The 18479-nt window shown below is 39.2% G+C and overlaps 1 protein-coding gene and 1 pseudogene across 2 annotated transcripts in view; both read right to left on the reverse strand.

Annotated features, from left to right (window-relative positions):
* ELOVL7 (ELOVL fatty acid elongase 7) overlaps positions 1–18479 on the reverse strand; it is a 112341-nt gene that overhangs the window by 73705 nt on the left and 20157 nt on the right. The window lies entirely within an intron of this gene.
* On the reverse strand, positions 3572–5183 carry LOC138167460 (V-type proton ATPase subunit B, brain isoform pseudogene; annotated as a pseudogene).

Genomic DNA, 18479 nt, shown 5'->3' on the forward strand with positions numbered 1-18479 from the left:
ATACTTGTGTATTTGTGTGTGTATGTATGTATGAACATATTCACACATATAACACACACATATATTCTAATCTTTAATAATTCACATTAGTACAGCACTTTCAAATCCACAAAGCACAAAAAGTGCTTTCCTCACTATAACCCTTTAAAGGTAGACATTACAAGTATTGGGCAGCTAGGTGGTACAGTAGGTAGGGCTCCTAGAGTCAAGAAGACCTGAGTTCAAATCCAGCCTCAGTTTCCTCATCTGTAAAATGAGCTGGAGAAGAAAATGGAAGACCAGTCCAATGTCTTTGCTAAGAAAACCCCAAATGGGATCACAAAGAGTTAGAAACAACTGTACAAGTGTCATTCTGACCATTTTATAGATAAGAAAACTAAGGTGTTGTTCATAATGACCCTAAAACTTAGAAGTGGAAGGATCTTAGGATCATATATCTAGAAACAGAAGAACTCTCAGAGACCATCTAGTCCAAATCCTCATTTCATTTTCAAAGGAGGAAATGAAGACCCAGAGAAGTTGAGGGTTTTGCCTATAAAATGGAAGAAAGCTGATTTCAATACTGGTCTCTGGATTCTAAGTCCAAAATGTTCCACTCCTCTCACTCACAGCCTTTCTCTATTTAACTACTCAAAAACCTTAGCTATAGGTATTCAGTGTTGACTACCCTCTTTCATATTTTATATTCATGTTTTTACCCAAAAGAAAAACATTTAATTAGAAATAAAGAATTGGCATAAGTAGTCAAAACTAGAACACAGATCAGTTAAATTTTAAATACAAACAAAATTCATTTAGAGGAGGCAGAATCATGCTCAGTGGCAGGTCTCAAAGTTAGTCCTGCCTGGGTAGTTTCACTGTTATGTATTATTCAAAGGAGAATTTTGAGTAGCTAAAATCTGAAAATAAGTTTTCACAAGTTTTATTGTTGTTGTTTAGTCATTTCAGATTCTTCATGATCTCATTTGGGGTTTTCTTGGCAAAGATACTGGAGTAGTTTTCCATTTCCTTCTCCAGATCATTTTACAGATGAGGGAACTAAGGCAAACAGGGTTAAATGACTTGCCCAGGATCACACAGCTAGGGCCAGATTGGAACACCTAAAGATAAGTCCTCCAGACTCCAGGCCCAGCACTCTTTCTGCTTTGCCACCTAGTTGCCTGTTTTACAGGTTAGGTTAATGGAAGTAAGGAAGTCAACTTGCAAAGAGAAAGTAGGGTTTAGGGATGCCATATGATTTTTCCTGAAATTGGAAATATCTGATCTAATGGAGTAAAACATCAGCTACTCTAATTGCCAAGTTTTGTTTTGTTTTGAATCCACAGAGACCTCCTTAAGACTATCAAACTTTAAAACCATGATAAACCTTCTAAAACATGCCAATTTGAGAACCTCTCTGCCTTAAACCAAAGTTCCCTTAACTCTGTATCCAATACTAACCCAAATCAAATCTCTGGTTTATAGTCTAGATCATTTCTCACCTCTCTGATGCATACCACTAAAAATTCATTCACATACACAATGTATGTGTCATGGGCTACATAGATCCCCAAAGACTTCACCCTACAGCTTAGTAAGAGTGTAAGGAAATTATGGCCCCAGAGCCCAAAACTAACCATTGGATGGGAGTTACTGTCTATAAGAAGTTTTCTCAGCACACAGTAACCCATCTTATTCCGGGAGTTGGAGCTAGCTTACTGATAAGATCAAGGTATCTCCCTATCTATAAATAGGATGTTTGTCATAATGCCAACCTAAATGGTAATTAGTGAAAAAAAATCACCCAGAAACTTGTGGATTCTAAAATGTTATAAATATATGTTGAAATAAAGACAGATCATGATATCATGTGAAAATATATTCAAAAGGGTTGACTTGCCTGGAATCTAAAAAATATAAAAGACAAGGATTAAGAATTTCAATATTTTCTGCACAAGGAGAGGGTGTTCCAAATCTAGGTCCTTAACATAGAAACAGACAGACATCCCTAGAATGGAGACAGACAATTCATGGGACTGCTCTAAATAACTCTCCCTTACTTTTTTTTTTTAGCAGGGGATAAGTGACTTGCCAAGGATCACATAGCTAGGTAAGTGTCTAAGGTCGGATTTTAACTCAAGTCCTCCTGACTCCAGGTCTGGTGCTCTATCTGGTACCACCTATCTGCCCCAACTCCCCCTTGTTAACAACTAATTTTGTTTGCCTTAATTCAATGCTCATAAAATAATCTATTAAGCTGTAATATAATTACACATAATTATATTATATGTAATATAATATATATTATATATACACATATTATATGTAATGTAATTACATATAATGAGAAAACTTGCCCCGCCAAGCTGGGGAATGATCTCACTTCTGAGTCTGTGTATAGCTCCCACTATAAAAGAGCATACTGGCTATCTGATTTACAAGTCAGTTCTGAAGCAGGCAGTGTAGAAAAATGGAAAGAAGACAGCCTCTGGAGTCTTGAGTTCGAATTCCATTTCTGATACTTATTACGTGTGTCACTTAACCTCTGGGCCTCAGTTTCCTCATTGGTAAAATGAATGGGTTGAGTTAGGTAGACTCTGAGGTCTCTTCCAGCTATCCTTGTGTTATGTTAAAATGAAGTCATCTTTCATAGACTAATTACCCTCTGGGTGAATTGACGACACTTGGACTAGAAATGTTGAAAGCTGGAGATGAACATGATGATTCTATCTGCAATCATTTTACAAAGCCAAACCTATAATGACCAGCTGATCTTATTCTTCTACTGAGTGTAAAAAAACCAAAGGAGGGGCAGCTAGGTGGTACAGTGAATAGAGTCTGGAGTCAGGAGGACCTGAGTTCAAATGTGACCTCAGACATTTAACACTTACTAGCCATGTGACCCTGGGCAAGTCATTTAACTTCAATTATCTTGCCCTCCCCACTCTAAAAAGCAAAAACAAACAAAAAAACCAAGGGACTTGGACTCCTGGGATCATAGGTTTAGGGCTGAAAGATAATTTAAAGGTGATATAGTACAACTCCTTCTTTATACAGATAAGGAAATTGAAGCCTAGAGAGGTTACATGACTTGCCCAGGGTTATCTAGGCAATGAAAGAAAAAACATTTGAACCCAGGTCCTGTGACTCCAAATCCAGGGTTCTTTCCAGCTCTCAATCTATGATCCTGTGGATTCCCTATTTTAGGGAGGCATGGGGTCTGTACTGCAAAGAATGAGAACAGCCCTGAAGGATGTATGGAAAACATAAAAGCAGCTCTTCATAAATACCTGTAGGGTACAGCTTGTTGCACAGCTTACCTTACCAAGGCAATGGTTAGACACATGGTCTCAGGGGAAGGAAGATCTGGGCTCCAATCCAATACAATTTGTGTGACTCTAGACAAGTCACTGAAGCACTAGCTGTCCTAGGCCACTAAGAATATATGTTGTGGAGGTGTTGACCTGCATTGGTAGAGAGAGTTTTCTTGTCTAGGAGGTCCCTATATCAGAGAAATCACTGGTCTAGTCCCTACCAACTTGATCAGAATTATGTTTCAAAGCAGTAGAAAGAATTATAAATCTCTGCTCACATGTTTTAAAGTCATTTATTGTGGGTCTTTTTTTTTTTTTAAAGAAGCTAGTGCTTTATTGAAGAATCTTGAGGGTAAAATTAGCTCCAAGGTGTTTTGAGGGATTCTCTTCAACATTTCTTTGGGGAAGATTCGAAGGAGCTGCCAACCAATGTCAAAAGTTTCAAAGACAGTGCAGTTTTCATAAGGACCCTGAGCAGTAAAGTTCCTTTCAAACTTCTGCAAAAATTCCAGATAAAGGAGATCATCTGAGGTGAGAGCTTCTTCTCCAACAACTGCTTTCATGGCTTGTACATCCTTACCAATAGCATAACATGCATACAGCTGGTTAGATACATCTGCATGACCTTTTCTGGTCATACCCTCTCCAATAGTAGACTTCATTAACCGGGACAAGGAGGGCAACACATTAATAGGTGAGTAAATCTGTCTGTTATGCAGCTGCCTGTCCACATAGATTTGTCCTTCAGTAATATATCCAGTCAGGTCAGGGATGGGATGAGTGATATCATCATTGGGCATGGGAAGGATGGGGATATGAGTAACTGAGCCATTCCTGCCATCCACACAACCAGCTCATTCATATATTGTGGCTAAGTCTGTATACATATAACCTGGGAAGCCACGATGACCAGGGACTTCTTCTCGGGCTGCTGAAACCTCTCGAAGAGCTTCAGCATAAGAATTCATATCTATTAAAATGACTAGTACATGCTTTTCACACTGATAGGCCAGGAATTCTGCTGTTGTCAGAGCCAGATGAGGAGAGATGACACGCTCAATGGTTGGGTCATTGGCCAAGTTCAAAAAGAGACAGACATTATCCATTGAGCCATTTTCTTCAAAGTCTGATTTGAAGAATCGAGCAGTTTCCATGTTTACACCCATAGCAGCAAATACAATCACAAAATTTTCTTCACTATAGTCCACCACATCTTTGGATTTTTTCACCAAAACAACCTGATGACAGATCTGAGCTGTGATCTCATTATAGGGTAAGCCAGCAGCAGAAAAGATGGGAATTTTCTGCCCCTTAGCAATGCTGTTCATGCCATCTATTGCTGAAATGCCAGTCTGAATCATTTCCTCAGGGTAGATTCGACATTGAGGGTTGATTGGCTGTCCCATGATGTCAAGAAAGTCTTCAGCTAGGACAACTGGGCCTCTATCAATAGGTTTCCCAGAACCATTGAAAACTCGACCAAGCATATCTTCAGACACTGGTGTTCAAAGAATATGTCCCGTAAACTCACAGGCTGTCTTCTATACCTGAAGTTCCTTCAAAAACCTGAACTACTGCTTTGCTACCACTAACTTCTAAAACCTGACCATTTCTCTTTGTACCATCAGGTAAGGTCAAGAGGACAATCTCAGCATATTTGGGAAACTTAACTTGATCTAAGATTAACAAAGGACCGTTGACTCCTGATACTGTTTTGTATGTGAGGCGGGGTTGAGAGAGGTAGTCTCGGCTGATGGCCAGTGCCTGCTCCCGGGCCCCGGACGTGGGACCCTTGCCAGATCTGAACATGTTTGGCGCGGACCCGTTCATGACCCGCCAAATGGCTTGCACCTCCATCTTGTTACTGTGGGTCTTTATATGATAAAGGAATATTTCAAGGTGAATACTTTTCTCCCTACTTATATTTACATTTGATGATTCCTAGGATTATGAAATATAAATTTTTGCCATAATAGTTAAAATTTCAGGGCAAGTGGAATTCATTTTCCTTCTCCCCATAGCAGAAAGGCATATCAGCTTTCTCATCTGCCCAGTCCTACCCTCTAAGAGGGAGCTAGTCCTGAGTTCAAATCCATCTTCAGACACTTACCAGTTGTGTGACCTTGGGCAAGTCACTTAACCTTTGTTTGCTTCAGTTTCCTCAACTGTAAAATGGAAATGTTGATAACACCTACCTCAGAATTGTTGCTCCTTCGTTTTTCTTCCCTTCTCTTTTTTTCTTTTTTCTTTTCCTTTCCCTCCCTTCCCTTCCCTAAGAGCCAGGTAGACCTGACATTTACTGTTTTGCCTCAGTTTCCTCAAATGTAAGATGGCGTTAAGAGTGGCACCTACCTCTCTGGTAGTTGTAAAGATCAAATGACTTATTTGGAAAAAGAGTCTATCAGTGTCTGGCACAAAGTTGGTGCTTAATAAGTGCTTATTTCCTTCCTTCTTTATTTTCTCCATTCATTAATGTCATGCACAAAACTGTAACTCTTTTTATTCAAGTCTTTTGAAAATGATATTTTTTCATCTATGCTGAATGTTTATATTTTAATTATCAGTTAAAACCTAGATGTTAGCAAGCTTTATGTTTCTCTCCAAAAATTCCCACTTTCATTAATATTGTACAATAACCAGTCAATTTGGCTTCTTAAAAACAAATGTGATTTTTACTTGAATTAAAGAATTTTTGCATTCCTTTCTCTAAATAACCCACATGAAAAATGTTTATCATTCCTTACATCTCTTTTGTTCAGTCTCTCTTCTGTGCAGCCCTAATGCTTAAGGGATAGCAGCTATTTATATTTCTTTTAATATCTAGAAAGACAGAACTTTAAGAAACAATGAAACCCTTCACCAAAGTCCAATCACATCTAGTTCTGCCACAAACTCCAGGCAGATAAATGAACAGACTACACAAGACAGAGATGTCTATTGTACTGTTCACAACAGAAGCCAAGGGAGCTGGGTCTTTCGGGGAACCAAGCTTTATTCCTTCTGAACTCAGTGCAGCTTGTGTAGTCTCTCCTCTCAAGGTTTTCATGACACACCTCCTTCCTGGTTCTCTTGCCTCTCTGACCACTCCTTCCAGGTTTCCTTTGCTGCATCCATGTCACACCCACTAACTCTGGGCATACCCCAAAGCTCTGTCCTGGGTGCGCTTTTTTTCTTTCCTAAGCCTTTCTTAGGGACTTCATCAGCTTCAATGGGTTTAGTGATTATCTTTAATCGGACGACTCAAAGACCTACAGATCCAGGCCTAGTCTTTCTCCTGAGCTGCAGGCCTCCCTCGTCACCAAGGGCCTGATGAACATTTCAAACTGGATTATCTGGTAGGCAATTCATGCTCAATATGTCCCAAACAGAATTTGTTATCTTTTCATCCAAACCCTCTCAAACTTCCTCAGCACCAGTGAGGTTACTTCCAACCTTCTAATCTCCAAGGTTCATAACTTCAGTTTAATCCTACAGTCTTCATTCTGCCTCACCCCACATGTCCAAACAGTTGCCAGATCTTACCATTTCTACCACCACATCATCTATTATGAATTATCATTTCTCTCTAGTCACATACTTACTGCCTTAGTTTAGGACCTCACACTTACATTATTTCGAGTCTTCTCCCTACCACAATTCTCTGCCTAATCCATAGGCAAACATAGGTTAAGTGACTTGCCCAAGGTCACACAGCTGGGAAGTTTCTGAGGCTGGATTTAAACTCAGGTATTCCTGACTCTGAGCCTAGCACTCTATCCACCACACCACTTAGCTGCCTCTTCTTAACCTATCCCCTTCCTAATTCTCTAATCTTCTTCTACAGTATTCCTCTCTATACACTAGTCTTACTGGTCTATTTTCTGATCATCACACACAGCACTCCATCTGTACATGAGCCTTTGCCCTGGCTATTTTCCATGCCTAAAAGACTCCCCATTCCCCTATGCCTCTCAGAGTCTTGAAGTTTCTTCAAAATTCAGCTCAAGTCCCACCTTCTACATGAAATGTTCTTTCTTTCTTTCTTTTTTAGTATTTTATTTTCCCCCAGTTACATGGAGAAACAATTTTTAACATTTGTTTTTAAATCTTTGAGTTCCAAATTCTCTCTCTTCCTCCTTCCCCACCCTCTCTCATTGAGAAGGCAAGCAGTTCAATATAGGTTATACATGTGTAGTCATGCAAAACATATCCATAATAGTCATGTTGTAAAAGAAAACAAGCAAAAAAAATCTCAAGAAAAATAAAGCTTAAAAAAGTATGCTTCACTGGACAGTCGGAATAGGGATGGGGGAGGATATAGGAGAGAGCAGATTGGGGGAGGGGATATGCAGTGAGATCACTGTTTTGGGGTGGTGGGTAGAGGAAAGATGGGGAGAAAATTTGTAACTCAAAATCTTGTGGAAATGAATGATGTAAATTAAAAATAAACATAAAATTTAATTTAAAAAAGTATGCTTTAATCTGTATTAAGATACCATCAATTCTTTCTCTGGGGATGGATAGCATTTTTCATCATAAATCCTTCATTGTTGTCCTAGATCTTTGTATTGCTGAGAATAGCTAAGTTATTCAAAGCTGATCATCTTATAATATTGCTATTACACAACACATTTCACTTTGCATCAGCCCATGAAAGTCTTTCCAGTTTTTTCTGAGAGCACCCCACTCATCAATTCTTATAATAATATTCCCTCATATTCATACCACAACTTGCTCAGCCATTCCCCAATTGATGAGCATCCCCACAATGTCTAATTCTTTACCCCCAGAAAAGAGTTGCTATAAACATTTTTGTACATATAGGTCCTTTTCCTTTTTGTTTTTAATCTCTTTTGGGACAGACCTAGTATTGCTAGATCTAAGGGTATGCATGGTTTTATAGCCCTTTGGGCATAGTTCCAAATTGCTCTACAGAATGGTTGAATTAGTTCACATTCCACCAACAGTGCATTTATTTCCCATTTTTCCCACATCCCCTCCAACATTTGTCATTTACCTTTTCTGTCCTATTAGATAATCTAATAGGTATGAAGTAGTAGAGTACTTCAGAATTGTTTTAATTTGCATTTCTTCGATCCATTGTGAGTTAGAATATTTTTTCACATGGCTATAGATAGCTTTGATTACTTCATCTAAAATGATTTTATCTTTTGGTCACCTATAAATCGAGGAATGGCTATTATTTTTATAAATTTAACTCAGTGCTCTATATGTTTGAGAAAGGAGGCCCTTATCAGAGACACTTGCTTCAAATTTTTTTTTTCACAGTTACTATTGCTAACTCTATTTTCCTGCATCCTATTCCTCTCACCCACCATTTGTTCTATTCTCTCTCTCCTTTCACCCTGCCCTCCTCAAAAGTGCTTTGCTTCTAACCACTCTCTCCCCCAATCTGCCCTCTCTTCTCTCACCCCCCTTTCTTATTTCACCTTCCCCCCCTACTTTCCCATAGGGTAAGATAGATTTCCATACCCAATAGCATGTATATGCTATTCCCTCTTTGAGCCAGTTCTGATACTTAGAGTAAGGTTTACTCACTCCCCCTTGCCTCCTGTAAAAACTTTTTCTTGCTTCTTTTATATGAGATAATTTACCCCATTCTGCCTCTCCCTTTCTCTTTTTCCCAGTGTATTCCTCCTTCACCTCTTAATTTTATTTTTTAGATATTAACCTTCATATTCAACTCATACCTGCCCCCTCTGTCTATATATACTTCTCCTAACTACTCTAATAATGAAAAAGGTCTTATGAGTTATAAATATCTTCCCATGTAGGAATGTCAACAATTTAACCTCATAATTTCCCTATCTTGTATACCATTTTTATGCTTCTCTTGAGTCTTGTATTTGAAAGTCAAATTTTCTATTGAGTTCTGCTCTTTTCATCAAGAATGCTTGAAAGTTCTCTATCTCATTGAATATCCATTTTTTTCCCCTGAAGAATTATACTCAATTTTGCTGGGTAAGTGATTCTTGGTTATAATCCTAGCTTCTTTGCTCTCTGGAATATCATATTCCAAGCCCTTTGATCCCTTAATGTAGAAGCTGCTAAATCTTAGGCAATCCTGACTGTGGTTCCATAATTCTTTTTTTTTTTTTTAAAGCAATTGGGGTTAAGTAACTTGCTCAAGGTTACATGGCCTTGAGTTATTTCTGGGTGTGGTGCTGAGTATCTGAGCCCAGATTTGATCCAGGTCATCTCGACACTGGAGCCGGTGCTCTTACTCGCTGAGCCACCTGGCCACCCCTAAGCAATTGGGGTTAAGTAACTTGCTCAAGGTTACACGGTCAGGTGTTTCTGGGTGGGTGCTAAGTGTCTGAGCCCGGGATTCAATCTCCAGGTCTTCTCAACACTGGAGCCAGTGCTCTTACTCGCCGTGCTACCTGGCCGCCACAGGTTCCATAATTCTTAAACTGTTTATTTCTGCCTGTTTGCAATATTTTCTCTTTGACCTGGGAACTCTGGAATTTGGCTATAATACTAGTGGGAGTTTTCATTTTAGGATCTCTTTCAGGAGGTGATCAGTAGATTCTTTAAATTTCTATTTTATCCCCTGGTTCTAGAATATCAGGGCAGTTTTCCTTGATAATGATGATGTCTAGGCTCTTTTTTTGATAATGGCTTTCAAGTAGTCCAATAATTCTTAACCTCTCTTTCCTGAATCTATTTTCCAGGTCACTTGTTTTTCCAATGGGATATTTCACATTGTCTTCTATTTTTTTTTCATTTTTTCCTATTGTTTTATTGCTTATTGGTTCTCATAAAGTTATTAGTTTCCATTGGCTCCATTCTAATTTTTAAAGGATTATTTTCTTCAGTGAGCTTTTGGACCTCCTTTTCCATTTGGCCAGTTCTGATTTTTTCTTCTTTTTGGAGGGAGGAAGGCAGGGCAATTGGGGTTAAGTGACTTGCCCAAGGTCACACAGCAAGTAAGTGTTAAGTGTCTGAGGCCAGATTTTAACTCAGGCTCTCCTGACTCCAGAGCTGGTGGTCTATTCACTGTGCCACCTAGCCCCCCCAAAAGTGTTGTCTTTTTTTTTTATTTTTTGCTTTTTGCCGGATCAATTCTGCTTTTTAAGGCATTCTTCTCCTCATTGGTTTTTCAGACTTCTTTTGCCATTTGGCCCAGTCTGTTTCTTAAAGTGTTATTTTCTCTAGTATTTTTTTTGTATCTCCTTTACCAAACTATTGACTCATTTCTCATGATTTTCTTGTATCACTCTCATTGTTTTCCCATTTTTTCCTCTACCTCTCTTACTTTATTTTCAAAATCCTTTTTGAGCTCTTCCATGGCCTAAGGCCAACTCATATTTTTCTTTGAGGCTTTACATATAGGAGCTTTGACTTTGCTCTTCTTCTCAGTGTGTGTTTTGATCTTTCTCTTCATCATAATAACTTTCTATAGTCAAGAGTTTTTTTTTTCCATTGTTTGTTCATTTCATCATACCACATACCTAGTCTATTAGTTGACTTTTAACTGTTTGTTAAAGTAGGGCTCTGCTTCCAGGGTGGAGGGCACACTGTCCTAAGCTTCAGGGGTTTTGTGTAGCTATTTCCAGAGATACTTCTAGGGACCTGTAAGTTGTCAGTTTTTCTGAGGTAGTGTGATCTAAAAAAAAGGTGCTTACTACTCTCCTGGCCTGCACTCTTTTCTGCTCTGGAACTGTGAGAAGGGTCCCCCCTCCATTGCTGCCATGAGCTCTGCTATGCTAGTGTTCTTTCTTGCCCTGGGACTGCCACCCAGGACTGGGACCTGAATCTAAGCATGGGCAAAGCAATAGTCCTGCCTCAGTGGTAGCAAAAAGACCCTGTAATGTCCTTCTCACCAGTTGTTTGATCCCCTTACTGTCTGTGGCCCGAGAGTTCTGGAAGCAGCTACTGCTTCTACTGGTGTCACTGCTGATTCAGTCACTCACAATGACTGCTCCTGGTTTGCTGGGACTGGGGCTGTGCTGGTGTGGCCCGCTGCTCCACTCTAAGCCAGGTGCAACAGCCCCTTCCTGCTGACCTTCTAGATTGTCTTTGTTGTCTGTGGGTTGAGAGGTCTGGAAGCCATCACTGCTGCCAGTGATTCAGTTGCCTCAAGGCCTGCTCTGGTGTTGCTGGGGTCTGATCTATGCTGGCACAGCCTGTGCTAGACTGAGCTGCTCTGTCACCCTAGTGCAACAAACTTTTCCTATTGACCTCCCAACTTGTCTTGGGCTGGAAATTTGTTTCACTCTGTCTTTTTGTGAGTTTTGCTGCTCCAGAATTTGTTTAGTGTCAGTTTTTTTGTCCTTTCATTTTTTTGGAGGGGGGAAGGCATGGCAGTTGGGGTTTAGTGACTTGCCCAAGGTCACACACCTAGTAAGTGTTAAGTGTCTGAGGTCGGATTTGAACTCAGGTCCTTCTGACTACAGGGCCGGTGCTCTATTCACTGAGCCATCAAGCCGCCCCTAAAATCATTTTTTAAAGGTATTTGGAGGGTTAGGGGAGAGCTCAGGCAAGTCCCTGCCTTTACTCTGCCATCTTGGTCCCACCTCCTGAAAGTGTCCTCTCTCTTCCTCCTTCCCTCTTTCTCTAAATTACCTTGTGTATATTCTGTACATACTTCTATATTTATATGCTGTTCTCCATGTTAGAATGTAAACTCTTTAAGGTCCAGGGCTGTTTCACTTTTGCATTTGTATCCCCAGGATATTCTTGGCATGTTAATGTTTGCTGATTAGTTGAACTAAGTAATAGTTAAGTAAAGAATAAGACCTTGGAAAAAGAATCTTAACTTTTCTCTGGCTTAGTTCTTCCATTGTAAAATGGGGGTAATATAGTAAAAACCTTATGGACAGCAAGGCATAAGGGAGCTAGAATTGCAGTCAAGAAGACCTAGGTTCTGGAAAGACTTAGATGAACTGATGCTGAGTGAGGGGAGCAGAACCAGGAGAACATTGTACACAGTTATAGCCACAGTGTACAATGACTGATTTTGATAGACTTAGCCCTTCTCAGCAATGCAGAGACCTAAAACAACTTCAAAGAACACATGATGGGAAATGCTAGCCACATCCAGAGAAAGGACTATGGAGTCAGAATGTAGAATGAAGCAGACTATTTTCTTTTTTGTTTTATTTTGGGTTGTTTTTTCTTTCTCATGGTTTTTCCCATTTGTTATAATTCTTCTATGCACCATGACTAATGTGAAAATGTGTTAAATAGCAGTGTATGTGTACAGCCCATATCAGATTGCAAGCCATCTTGGGGAGAGAAGGGGGGAGGGAGAAAAAATGTAAAACTTGTGGAAGTGATTATTGAAAACTAAAAACAAATAATTTAATTTTTAAAAAAGATGATCTAGGTTCAAATCCCAGCTCAGCAGCTCCGTGACTGTAGACTTGTCATGAAAATCTCTCAGAAGCTCAGTTTCCTAATCCGTAAAATGGAAATTATTATATCTCTACTTCTTAGCTCACAGGGATGTTGGGCTGTTCACATAAGGTCATGTATGTAAAGTGTTTTGCAAACTTTAAAGCACTTCATACATGTGAAACACAAGCACCTTAGAAAGTTGACTGGGATACTGGTCTGCCCAAGGTCATACAGTGACTAAACGGTGTCATAAGTAGGGTTTGAAACCAGGTCTTCCCAATTCTGTGGCCAGATCGCTATTCACTATGTCCTACAACTCTCAAAGACTAATTACAGGGTGTGAGCAAGTGTCAATTTGAATTGGTAGACAGTTTCCCATTACAGGTGTGTACCCCCACCCTCCAAAAAGGTAAAAAATGGGGAAGAAAGCATGCAGTACAAGCAAATGTTATACTATTGAAGTAGCTGTTTCTGAGCTTCACTAATTAAGGTGAAGTGCTATCTTGATCTTATGTCTTTGGTCCCAACACTGCTCCATCTTCTTTCCTGATAGAACATCTTCCATGCGTGACAATTCATCCAGCTACTAGCCAAACCCAGTGTTCCATTCAAAGGATCATTGGATCACCATAGGATTAGAGATTTAAAGATAAAAGTGACCCCAAAGGATTCACAGAATTCATTCACTTCAAACTTCAGTTTACACATGAGAAGACGTTCCCAGAGAGATTCAGTCATTTTCCCAAGATAACACAGGTAGAAGTGAAAGAATCAGGGTTTGAACCCAATTTTGAATCCAGTTCTGACATGCTAGACCAAATGACCAATCAAAAGATGCCACAACAATATTTTCTAACAAGGTCCCTCTGTAAATTCAAAGTTGCTGAGTTTTAGTTACACTAGGCTGGCTGGAAGGGAAGTAAAAATAGACAATACCAATATATCAAAGAACTATTCCTTCTACAGAATTCACTCAATGTTTAATGAAAACAGAGCTCTGCGCTCTAGCACCCAGAAGAATGTGGTTGTCTGTCCATGAAGCTTGGACACCAGTCCAAGGACACAAGTTAAACTTGTATAACATCAAAAAGAGTACAAAGTGATCTCTGGAAGCTTTTTGGCTAGCAGGGAAATTATCCTCCCCTTGCCTTCTGTACTCCTTCAGCAGGTACAGTGAGCACAATTTAACCTTTTCTTTATGACTCAAGGCTACAATTGTAAATATAAATATCATCATCAGTGGCAGCAGCAGCATTTATATAACCCCTACCAAATATCAGGTTCCAGGCTAAGCACTTTACAAATATTTTTCCATTTGATCCCTATGATAAACCTGAGAGGTAGGTGCTACTGTTATCCTCATTTTACAGTTGAGAAAATTCATATCTGATATTGTACTGAGTTGTAATAGAGTGGTGGCTTCAGGGGCTTTTTACAGGAATAGGGTTATTTGCCCCTTCACTGAATAGCCCGAGACTGCTATACCTTTGCGACTCTTATTTGTATACTTTGTAGGGTTTTTCTGGCTCTTTATTACCTTCATGCCAAGCAATTATTTCTTATTTCTAATAGTATCATGACTGTCTCCTCCCTGCCCCGGCCTTTAAATTTACTGTTTTTAATCCATTATGGGATGGAAACCTAGACAGCCAAATTTGTTAGAATTATGGCTAAACAATTTGAAACTATGCTAAATTTATAAAACTGTGCACAACTTCTTTTTTTTTTGCTTTTTGGAGGGGGGAGGGCAGGGCAATTGCGGTTAAGTGACTTGCCCAAGATCATGCAGCTAGTGTTAAATATCTGAGGCCAGATTTGAACTCAGATCTTCCTCACTCCAGGGCCAGTGCTCCATTTACTGTACCACCTAGGAACCCCTGTGCACAACTTTTGATCCAGCAACACCATTACCAGGTCTATAAGCCCAAGAGGTAAAAAATGGGGAGAGGGGAGGGAGGAACTTATTTGTACAAAAATATTTATAGCATCCCTTTTTGTAGTAGCAAAAAATTGGAAACTGAGGGCATGCCCATCAATTGGGAAATGACTGAACAAGCTGTGGTAATGATTGTGATGGACTATTATTGTGCTATAAGAAATGACAAGCAGAATGATTTCAGAAAACACCTGGAAAGACTTACATGAACTGATGCAAAGTGAAGGGAGCATTAGGAGAGCATTATATACTGTAGCAGCAATATTGTACAATAAACAACTCTGAATGACTTAGCTATTCTCAGCAATACAGTGATCTAAGACAATTCCAAAAGACTCATGATGAAAAATGCTATCCATCTCCAGAGAAAGAACTGAAGGTGTCTGAATAAAGCCTGAAGCATATTATTTCTCACTTTCTTTCTTTTGTTTGTTTGAGTTTTCTTCCACAAAATGACTAAGAAAGAAATGTGTTACAAGATTGCACATGTACGACCTATATCAGATTGCTTATCTTCTCAGAGAAGAGGAAAGGGTAGGAAGGTATAGGATTTGGAACTCAAAAGTTATTTTTTAATTAATGTTAAAATATTTTTACTTAATTGGAGAAAAATAAAACGTTATTTAAAAAAATAAATAGGCACAAGCAAAGAAGGAGTTAGCTCCCCTATGAGCACATGGGATTCAGTGAGATGGAGTTTGTGGAATCAATGTTGTCTGTTAGGAAGCCATTTTCTCTCCTTTCTGGGCCACAGCTCTTGGGATCATCATAAAATTATAGCAGTCAAGCTGGAAGGTAGTCCTCATTTTGAGGGGGTAGTCTACCCCCTCATTTTGACCTGTAAGAACTGGGGTCCAGAGGGTTGAAGTCCCTGGCCAAAGGCCACCTCAACTGGCACAAGCAACATGAAGTTTCAGGTCCTGTGACTCCCAAGTTCAGGCCTTTTCCCATTCCATTGTTCTGTATGATGTCAGTGACATTCCCAATAATTATGGTTGTTGGATGTGACCACTGGAAAACAACAGCCCCAGTTTATTTAGTTCTTTCCTTACAGAACTTTCCTCTCAATGACCCTTTGATGCAATTAATGGAAATATTGCACCCACTTTACAAATGAGGAAACTGAGGTTTGAAAGATTAAATGATTTGCCCAAGGTTGCACAATTAAGTGGAAGGGCTGGGATAAGTGGGTTGTTACTATAACTTTACTTTAGATCTTTTGGCCATCCTAAAGTTAGCAGTCATGCAGGATGGTGAATTGACATCTTCTGAAATTTATGTTCATAGAGCAAATGAATTTTTTTCTAACCAAGTAAAAAGTATAGCTCAGGTTTATATGCATTTTTAGTGAACAGTTCAGCAAGGTTATACTAAAGTCCTAATATGATACTTCATCACAGCACGGAATTGACCCTGGGTTTGCAAAAAAAAACAAAACCCAAAAAGTACATTTTATTTTTAATGAATTTTAAATTAATTTATTAATTATTGTTTATTAAATTAAAATTAATCAAACAAGTTAATTTACAAAGTAGCACTAAAAAGAGGATTATGTAAAACTCTGAATTTCCATTACATGGTTTGCTTTTTAAAGAATGTATATAATATATAATTTTAAAAATAGCAACAAAATTGCTCTGTTACCATTCTCTGTTGTACTTTATTCTTCTGTATTTTAAAAAAGTTTTATTGATGCTTTTTTGGGCATGTCTGTTACTACCTATCACACCACATGCCCTCCAAATAGAAGGCCTTTCTTCTAACAAACCTGTATAATCAAGAAAAACAAATCAACACATTGGTCCTGTCTTAAAATTCATAGTTAGCTCTGCTCCTTAGGTCCACCACTCCATCCCAAGAGGTGGGAAGTATGTAGTTTATTCCATCAGTCTTCCAAAGCTATGACTGGAATGAATGGATTTCTGAAATCTAGCTTAATTCAGACAAGGCATCACCACCAGAAATTACTTTTTTTCTGCCACTGTGATCAAGGGCAGTCTTAGATATAAAGCTCTCATGATTTGGATTAGCAGAGGAAACAGCTACATCAACAAAGTCAGAAACCTTTGAAGCACACGTATGTATTTCAATCAGTATTAAGGAAGTTCAAGAGTAAGCAGAGAAGCATGGATGAAAATTGGGTTAGGGTGAGTACACCGGCCTCATCCCTTTTCCAAAAAGAGGATTACAGTTGGGCAAATACAAAACAAAGCCTGTCTCTCAGAGATGATTATGGCTTTATTATTAAATCACTAACCATCTAGACTATTATAATGGTTTCCTAATTGGTCTCCCTGCTTCAAACCTCTCTCTGCTCCAGTCCACAATCCACATAACTTCCAAAGTGATTCTCCTAAAGCAGAAATCTGTCCATTTCACTGCTTATTTGGGACTCTTTTTATTGCCTCTAGGATAAATAAAAACTTCTTTTGTGGGGGGAGGGGGGGATTTTAAAGCCCTCTACAATCTGGCTCAAACCTATCTTTCCAGCCTCGTTATACATTACTTCCCTTCCTTCACTCTTCATAATAGGACCATGAACCTAAACACAATTTATAAGTTGTTTCTAAGTGAAAATCCAAGTCAATTTCCAAGTTGGGACTTTAAGAATTTCTCTTCTGTTCTGGTTTATCCTTGCTAATAGGAGCAGAAATTGCTATCCTTTGGATCACAGTGGTGGGAGTGAGACTGAAGAATTCTGACTCTAAGAGAAGGAAGTGGGAGAGAAAATTGGGTTCCAGGAGTCCGAAGCAGGAGGGAGATGAGTGGAATACTCAATGTCTCCAAAAGCAGGAAGGAGAAAAGAAAAGAAAAAATAACACCACTCATTACAGGAAGTCAGACTTTTTTTTCTGAGAACATTTGTATACATGGGACATTGAGAAAATGAGGACAAGACAAATTGCCTCTCCTGTCTCCTCTTTCCAGTCATCTAATACTTTCCTCAACTCAGGAATTCTGTCAGTGTTGTTCAGTTGTTTCAGTTATATCTGACTCCTTATGACCCCACTTGGGGTTTTCATGGTAAAGATACTAGAGTGCTTTGCTATTTCCTTCTCCAGCTCATTTTACAGATGAGGAAACTGAGGCAAACAGGGTTAAGTGACTTGCCCAGGGTTATATACCTAGGAAATGTCTGAGGCTAGATTTGAACTCAGGAAGATGAGTCTTCTTGACTTCAGGCCCAAAATTCTATCCACTGTGCCACCTAGCTGCCCATTCAGGCATTCTACTATGTAGCAAAACTGGTCTACTTGCTGTTCTCATATACAACTGTCTTTCTCCCAACTCAGCACCTTTGCCTTAACTACCGCCAATACCTAGAATGCTCTCATTCTTCATCTTAGCTTTCTTGCTTTCCTTTAAGATTCACCTCAAATTCCATCCCATGCCAGAGGCCTTTCCCAGTTACCTGGATACTAGGACCTTTCCTTCTAAGATTATCTTCTTACTACTCTGTAAATATCTTGTACGTATGTAGTTATATATGTTTCCCCCATTAGTATGTTAGTTCCTTGAGGAAAGGAAATGTTGTTGCCTTTCATTATTGTATACAAAGCACTTAGGACCATGCCTGGAATATAATAAGCACTTAACAAATGTTTATCAACTTGACTGACTCTATAATCCAGCCAAAGTGGTCTTCTCTGTTCTTCACACACAGTACTCCATCTCCAGGTTCCTTGTCCTTATACTGATCACCCCCAATGCATGGAACTCTCTCTCTTCACCTTTGCCTCATAAACTCCCTTTCTTCATTCAATCACCACCTTCTACATAAAGAATTTGATAACCCCTACCACAATGGTCACCACTATTGACCATCCTCCCTAAGTTCTTTGTACGTGTTTTGCATATATTCTCTCCTTCTCTCTCTCTCTCTCTCTCTCTCTCTCTCTCTCTCTCTC

This window comes from Petaurus breviceps, unplaced genomic scaffold (assembly GCF_028583685.1).
Source record: "Petaurus breviceps papuanus isolate PSGF00001 unplaced genomic scaffold, PetGlider_PUasm1.0 229, whole genome shotgun sequence".
Classification (NCBI taxonomy): domain Eukaryota; kingdom Metazoa; phylum Chordata; class Mammalia; order Diprotodontia; family Petauridae; genus Petaurus; species Petaurus breviceps.